The sequence below is a fragment of the Acinonyx jubatus genome, chromosome A1 (genome assembly GCF_027475565.1).
Source record: "Acinonyx jubatus isolate Ajub_Pintada_27869175 chromosome A1, VMU_Ajub_asm_v1.0, whole genome shotgun sequence".
Classification (NCBI taxonomy): Eukaryota; Metazoa; Chordata; class Mammalia; order Carnivora; family Felidae; genus Acinonyx; species Acinonyx jubatus.
In genome coordinates this window covers 97,009,847-97,018,691 of record NC_069380.1, presented here as the reverse complement: position 1 = coordinate 97,018,691, position 8,845 = coordinate 97,009,847, and positions in this window count along the sequence as shown.

The window sequence follows — 8,845 nt, the reverse complement described above, 5'->3', positions numbered from 1 at the left end:
AGTTGAGCATCTGACTTTGGCCCAGGTCATGATCTCACAGTTCGTGAGTTTAAGCCCCATGTCGGGCTCTGTGTTGACAGCTCAGAGCCTGGAGCCTGCTTCGGATTCTGTGTCTCCCTCTCTGTCTGCTCTTCCGCCACTTGTGCTCTGTCTCTCAAAAATAAAGAAATGTAAAAATAAAAATAAATAAAAATAAAACTAAATAAAAGAAATTTTTCCTAAATGGCCAGATTGTTGCTTTGAATGACTTTTCTCAGATAAAACATTACCATTACTCACTTTCTCCACACCAAGATTTCAAATTGCACTTTTGCTGGGAAACCTAGGCTTTTGCACCCATAACAATGCAACACTGTTGAGCCACAGTGGGTGACAGCTTTATCTTTCTCTTCAGGGGAAGAGCCTACCACAAAAGGTACAGATGATCAGAGACCACACCCCTACCCATGCACTCAATCACACTTTAGGGCAGACCAATCGAATTAGAAAGCCCCACAAATATGAGCTGAGGAAACTGAATTGCCTTAAAAAAGACTGAGTGCCCAAGCACTCCTGAGAAATCTTCTCAAACCTCTCGAGAGTACACGTACTCTTGTCTGAAGAAACATCCTACCTGTATTCTGCCTCTATTCTAGCTTGTAATAAATTACATTGTGGTTATTGATCTAATTAAGATTCCTAATTAAAAGAAAAAAAGGGGGGGGCGCCTGGGTGGCTCAGTCGGTTAAGCATCCGACTTCAGCTCAGGTCATGATCTCATGGTTTGTGAGTTCGAGCCCCACATCAGGTTCTGTGCTGATAGCTTGGAGCCTGGAGCCTGCTTCGGATTCTGTGTCTCCCTCTCTCTCTACCCCTCCCCTGCTCATGTTCTGTCTCTCTCAAATAAATAAATGGGTTTAAAAAAAAATTAATTATGTTTCCTCCACCTTGAGTATTAAATGTTTCAGGCAGAAGCTGTATCTTCTTTAGCAATGTCTTCTTGTTCCCAGCAGGACATCTGCTATGCCATACATGTTGATTAAATACAGGTTTGATGAATAAATGAATGTTGTTACAAAGTAAACAAAACTTAGTTGAAAAGTCATACATCAGTGAGTTAAAACAGGTCACAAAGAGTATCTCTAGTATGATTTCACTTTGGTCAAAAGAAGTACATGTAAATATATTTACATATGCATCAGAAAATATTTCTAGGTGGATGAATTTTGGGCCACTTTCTTTGCAACAATTTCTATTTTCTGGTTTATCTACAATCTACTTAAGTAAATTTTGTAACATTTTACAAAATATATAAACAAAGCAGAAGTAGAAAAGATGCTTCGTCTGTTTAGGATGGAATGTCCTGGAAGGAGCTGCAAGTGGGCTTCGGGGAGAGAGAAACTGTTGTTTAAACTGTTGGTTAATCATTCTCTTCGGAGAATGATACGCCCTCCCTCCCTGATCTTCAAACAAAACTCTATCTTCATGTCAGGGGTTTGGGCAATTAGTTCAATGACAGCCCACACACAAACACCCAGAAACTCTGGCAGACATTCTACATATTCAAAGTCGCTTACTGAAAGAACAGCTGCCTCAGACGCCTTCTTGGTCTAAAACACTGAGGAACTTTGTATTTCTCAGCTAACAAACCCAGGATCCCATGTGTACATTCTCCACAACCACTTGGCTGTAACAAGAAAACACTCTAAGTTAGAAATTGCTCCCATCATACTGATCAGGAAGGAGGATGAATTTACCCTTAGATGCACTGTGACTGAACATTCTCAATTTCACATGGTCGTATTATTTTCAATAAGTAAATATGTTAAACCTATGACTATTCTGTAATGTTGATGACTTGGTAAGATTTTTCATAGAAATAAATTCAAAAATTGATTCATTGAATCAATGATGGTCATGTATATAAGGTAAATATGACTAAATATTAATTCTCTCACTTCAAACTACTTCTAAATTTGGATTATTTTAGACATTTAGGAAATCAATGGCTAAAAACACTCTGACATAGCTAAAAAATGGGGTTTTTTGCTGTTGTTTCGCTGCTATTGCTTTAGATCTTCCAGTTTCAGCAGATGTATTCTGTAAAGGACTGAATGTTTACAATTCCCCATTGTGATTATAACAAAGAATATGACATCTCCTAACCCCATCACTCCACAAAGTGAGAAAGAAATAGGAAAATGGGAAAATAAAGCATAAATAATGGCAACTAGGGAAGGATGTCACATACATGTCAAAACATCTGGACTTTCAACTGTAATTTCTACTAGATACAGCACAGATGGGACTTTGGGCAAAGAGCTACATCATGTCCCTTCTAATGTCCTGGCGAAAGAAGATGAGTAAGACCAGGGGGTGAATGAATGAGACCCTAGGATAACCACACTAATGCCCTAAAGGACGAGTGAAGCAGTTGAAATGAAAATTTTAAGTAGAGCTTATTAAAAGCTAGGGAATAACTTCTTAGCCTTAGGGTAACTTGGAGGGCATCTGAGCCACATAATCCCTTGGCATACAACTGACTGCATGTTCCTAAATGCTGGCTGCCAAACAAAGCATGCAGAGAAACTCTTCTGGATAGTGAAAAGGCTCTCTATTCCAACTATATGAGCACTTTGACTCCTACATCTTAGTTCCTCTCCATCCCACCACCACACATAAACCTCTGGCTTTGGAAGTTCTGGATTTTGGATTCAGAAGATTAACTAACAATGTAAAACTTCACCTTCATTTTCATCTAGGCATGAAGTATTCAGAAATGGACATGGATTGCTTACCGAACTCACTTCATCTGCCAGTCTGGACAAATGTAGACTTCGTTCTGTAAGGGTAAATAAAGAAATTCAAAAAATAAAAAAAATCATGAGTATATGATGCAGTTCAAATTAGAGATCACTCTGGAGACTCACAACTAATGATTTCCTGGCTAAAAAATTCAAGGAACCCCTAAATTAGTATAGATAATATATTTTTTAAATATTTTTAGTTTTCAACATGTTTCAAGAGGACATTGTATCCATGAAACTATATCAGTACTTACAAAATATGTGTGTGTATATATACATATATGCACATATGTATATATGTATGTATACATATACACATATATACACGTGTACAGATGTGTATATATACACATATATATGTATACATGCATATACATATATATGTGTGTGTGTGTATTATATACATATATATATATATATACATATATATATATAAGTGAAGTAGGAGACAAGTTCAAATTTTTCCTAAAAGTTTAGGGCAGCCTAAGTAGCTCAGTCGGTTAAGCATCAGACTTCAGCTCAGGTAATGATCTCACAGTTTGTGAGTTCAAGCCCTGCATTGGGCTATGTGCTGACCGCTCAGAGCCTGGAGCCTGCTTCTGATTCTGTGTCTCCCTCTCTCTCTCTGCCCCTCCCCCGCTCATGTTCTGTCTCTCTCTCTCTCTCTCAAAAATAAATAAATGTTAAAAAAAAAACAAATTTTTCCTAAAGGTTTAAAAGAAAATAAAAGAACATTAAAGAGTTATAAACTTGCTAAAAGAGAAATCTTAAAAGTTCTCACTGCAGGCACAAGAAAATTGTAACCAAATGAGGTAATAGACATGTTAACTAACCTTACTGTGACCATCATTTTCCAAATATATGTATTTTAATGGGTTTTTTAAAATATTTTCTTTATTTTTGAGAGAGTACAAGTGGGGGAGGGGCAGAGAATAGGGACAGAGGATCTGGAGCAGGCTCTGCACTGACAGCAGTGGAGCCGGATGTGGGGCTCAAACTGAGGAGAGATGGTGACCTGAGCCAAAGTCTGACACTCAACCAACTGAGCCATCCAGGTGCCCTGCAAACATAAGTATTTTAAATTATCACGTTTACACCTTAAACTCAGTGTTATATGTCAAATTTATCTCAATAAAGCTGGGAAAAAAGAACAAAGAGCCACCTATTAAGCCACTGTTTAACTTACTGTGGTTTATTTTACTTTCTTCCTCTTTTCAAGAGAATTTTACATTTTGCAGACGGACTATTGCAAATAACTGTGCAATAAATAATTCTGGATATAAATCCCTGTATGTGTTTATTTCATTAAGGTAAATTTATGCCTAAATCAGAAGAAAAAAATTCCAATCAGAAAATTAATTTTAAAATAAATTCACAAATTAAATAACTGGTTTCCAAAAATGCTTTAACTTTTTATATTTAAACTTTCTGAATAATTTTGTGTATGTATGTATATATAAACTGGACCCTTGAACAATGCAGGTTCAAGAGCAGGGTTCAAGAGCTGCTGGGTGCTGGCTCCCCAAAGCAGTTGAAAATCTGTATATAATTCTTAACTCCCCAAAAACTTAACTAACAGGCTACTATTGACCAGAAGCCTGATCAATAATATAAACATTCAATTAATACATACTTTGTATGCTATATATATTATATACTATATTCTTATAATAAAGATAGATAAAAGAAAACGTTAAGGAAATCTTAAGGCAAGTACATTTAGAATATTTTACCATAAAAAGGTCTGCATATACGTAAATCCATGAAGTTCAAACCCCTAGGATCAATTGCACATAAAGAATAATAGGGTCTTTAAATTGGGTGAGGCCACACTACCCATGCTCTCAGGTCAGGAAGTGGCCTTGGCTGGACTCTACAGCTGGGGAGGCCTGCTAGGCAGGCTCGCTGGCCCAGCAAAACTGCTAGCTGTGTTCTGCAGTCAGATGGTGCCACTAGCTGAACTGTGCAATCACCCCTGGTGAGATGGGGTTGCAGGCTGTGTACTCCGGCAGAGTAGTGCCACTGGCTGGACTGTGCGACTTGGCACAGCTATGAGCTGGACTCCACAATCACTCCTGGTCAGACGTGTTCTCAGGCATGTGTTTTTTGACTGAATGGTGCTGCTGGCTGGACTCCAGATCAGGTAGGGCCACAGGCAGGGCACTGTGGTTGAACGGGGCCTCGGGGTGTACTGTGTGATCAGATGGAGTGACAGGCTGTGCCCTGCAGTAGGAAGGGGCCACAGTCTGGGCTTCCTGATCCTATAAGTCCCTGGCTCTGCTCCATTCTATGGCAAGTTTGCTGGTTTGGTCAGCTGCTCAGGAACAGCCTACAGCTGTATCGGTGTAATTAGGTAGGGCTAGAGATTGTGCTATGTGATCTGGTAGGGTCACTGTCCAGGCTCCCTTGGTGGGTGTGCACAGCCTAAGCCCAGGATTGGGCTCCCTGCCTGACTGAGGACGAAGGCTGTGTTCAGCAATCCAGTAGGGCTGTGGGCTGGTCTTCACAGCTGGTCGGGTCTGTAGTCTGAGTTCCCCAGCTCTCTGGTAGCATAACTGTTCTCCGAGTTTGCCCACGGTTACTTTTCAGGCTATCCTGTAATGCCGGACCAAAAACTATTCTCAACAGCTGGGGAAGGGCTGTTGGCTTGGCTCCCTGTCCCAGCAGGGCTGTAGGATGGGCTCCAAGGCGTCCTGGGTTCTCTGACCAGCTCCTGGATGGGCGGGACTGAAGCCTATACTCAGCAGATGGCGTGGGGCTTAGAATTTACTTCCCTACCTGGGCTGGTGTTAAACAGGCTCCACGGCCAGCATAGCCCATGACTGAGGCCCCAAATCTGGCAGAATTGCCAACCAAGCAACCCGGCCACGCGAGGCCGCTGGCGTGGTTCAGCAGAAGGACAGAGCCACTGGTTGGGATCTCTGCTCGGTGGCGATGGCGTCACTGCACGCAGGAATGCGGTCGGCCGGGACCTAAGTGCTGGTTGTCCTAAGGCCGCCCCCTTCTCTGATCTCGAGGGGCAGAGCCCTGCAGATTCCCCGAGTGACCTCCATGAGAGGATACTCCCAGCGAGCCTCCTGGGGAGCACCCTTCCACGCGGGGGTAGCTGGGTGCGCGCCTCCTGCTCTCTGGCAAACACTGGAGAAACAAAACCGAAACCATGGGTGCCCCCCAGGGACCACGAGATAAGCCTGCGGCCGCTTCTCTTACCCTTCCCACGTGGTCCTTTGTCTCAGGGGCGGAGGCGAGGGGTGCCTCAGCCTCGCCACAGCTGCTGGGATCCTCCCAGTGCTGCCTTGGTCCACGCAGGAGGCCCGACGTCAGCGAACCGCCGCTGTCGCAATCCTGATGACGTCATCGTGAGACCCAGGCTAGTCATTGAAAGCAATGTTTTTGAACGCTATTTAGGACCTTTGACAATGCCTTCATATAATGTTAAACAGAAAATTATTTCTAAACTGAAAAAATAGGCAAGGACGGTCACTGAAATACTAGCAGGGCTTATCTCTGGATATTGAGTTTACAGTGTTTTTTATAGTTGTCCAAATTTTCCATGAAATGTGCAAAGAACTTTTTTATAATCTAAACTTATAGATATATGTATACATATTATAAAATCATAAAGTATCTTTTCAACTCGGAGCAGCTTCTGTCATATTTAAAAGATCTCCCACAAAGCATCTTTAAAACGATATTAAATACTCTTTTTCCCCCATATCTATATGTAGAATTGCATATTGTATATTGATAAATATCTTATACTCGTTTTATATATAATCTGTTAACTCTGAGAATAAAATAGTGTCTGAGCTTCATGTTTCACCTTAAAGAACAAAGAAAGTGATCTCCTAAATTAATTTGCACAGAATGATATGTAACAGACAAGGATTACTTCATGCTATGAATCTGGTGAGTTGAGTTTGGGATAAATTACAGAATTTTCTTTCTGCACAAAGCAATTCTTCCCAAACCTAGCTTTTATTGATGTTCATACTGCTCTTATTTTCTATTCATTTAATGGTAAATTACCAGGTTATCTGAAAGCAATAATAGACTAAGTTTTCTTGTGATTCTTCTTAAGGCAATTTTTTTTTTTAATTACAGTTTGGAAAATAAATGGAAAAGAGTGCCCCTCTGCCGCTGTCAGGTAGTTTTTATGTTATTGCTTCCCCTCTTCTCATCCCCCCAATCAAAACAGTGTCCCCATCTTTTCATTAACCACCATCATTTTAACAGCATCTCCTTTATTTCCATGAGTGCAGTGGGCACCAATTACAGAAAGATGTCAGTGAACAACAGAAACATGAGACCTTTAACTCACTATGACAGAAAATGCACCTAATGTCAAAACTATAATAAATCTCAAATTGGAAGGCAGGCTTCTCTACCCCATAACCCCATCCTGCTGTGGATCCCACTTGAATTTAAAATCAGCATCATGGGGCACTTGGGTGGCTCAATTGGCTGAGGATCCAACTCTTGATTTCAGCTTTAGGTCATGATTCCAGTGTTCATAGGATGAAACCCCATGTTGGGCTCTGCATTGACAACGCAGCGCCTGCTTAAGATTCTCTCTCACCCTCAGGGTGCTGGGTGGCTCAGTCGGTTAAGCATCCCACTTCGGCACAGGTCATGATCTCACGGTTTGTGGGTTCGGGCCCCACGTAGGGCTCTGTGCTAACAGCTTAGAGCCTAGAGCCTGCTTCGGATTCTGTGTCTCCCTCTCTCTCTTCCCCTCCCCTGCTCCCACTCTCTCTTTCACTCTCTCTCTCTCTCTCAAAAGTAAATCAACATAAATTATTTTTTAAAAAAGATTCTCTCTCACTCTCCCTCTGCCCTTCTCCCCTGCTTATGGTCTCTCTTCTCTCTCAAAGGTAAGATAAGATAAGACAAGATAAGACAAGACACGACAAGACAAGACAAAACCACATCACATCTGTGATGATCACATCATCTCATGCTGCCATGTAACAAGCCAAAACCCCTTGAAGAAATTAAAGATCTGAGAATGAGTGTACACACTGTAATCAAACTGCTTCTTCACAAAGCTGTTGAGCAGTTAGAGGACTGGATTTTTTAGAAGAGGCCTGTGGACGTCCTGTAGGTCCTTGGTAGGTAGGCAATGATGCTTGGGATACTGCAGAATCAGGATAAAAGGTCAACTGAAGGTAACTTTACTCAAGAGGAGCCATTCATACATTCATACTGACCCATAGTAAGCAGAACTAAGCAGAATACACATTAGTCAGTCCGTAGCTATCAACTTGGCAGCCTAGCATGTCTACTGATCAGCACTTTCCCTCTCCAACAAGAAAATCTATATGGGGAAACAATTGCTACATTGAGAACATTCTCAGTAAGCATACAGTCAGCAAAGAAAGAACTGGGTGGATTGGATGATCACTGGGACACAAGAATCATCAGTCTATGCTTCTATCTCATCTGCAGAGAAACACCCACAAGACCAACTAGTAAGTGGTCTCTTCCAGTGGAATCTTAGCTAAGGGAAAATTTGAGCGCCTCTTGCCCTTTGGACTGCCTATCCAGACTGCACTTCTTTGAGTCCTTTTTAAAAATTGAATATAATCTACAATCAATGAATTATATTTATTTTTAGTATACACCCTGATGAATTCTGATAATTTTACAAGCCCATATAATTTCCACTTCAATCAAGAGAATGATTCTGTCATTGCTAAAAGTTCCTTCATTCCCTATTCTGGGCTATTGCCCTTCCCACACATAAGCAATCATTATTCTGATTTCTGTCACCATAGATTTGTTTTCCCTGTCCTTGAAATTCGTATACTATTTGGAATCATACTTATATCATCTATGTGTCTGACTTCTTTTGCACAACTTAATATGTTTTTGAGAATCCTCCAGTGTGTTGTTTTTTATCAGTAATTCATTAACTGCTGAATAATATTCTATTCTGTGGATAGATATCACAATTTGTTTATCCATTTTCTTGTTGGTGAACATTTGCTGCCAGTTTTTGGTATTATGAATAAAGCTTCTAAGAATATTCCTGTACAAGTCTTTTTGTAGACATATGA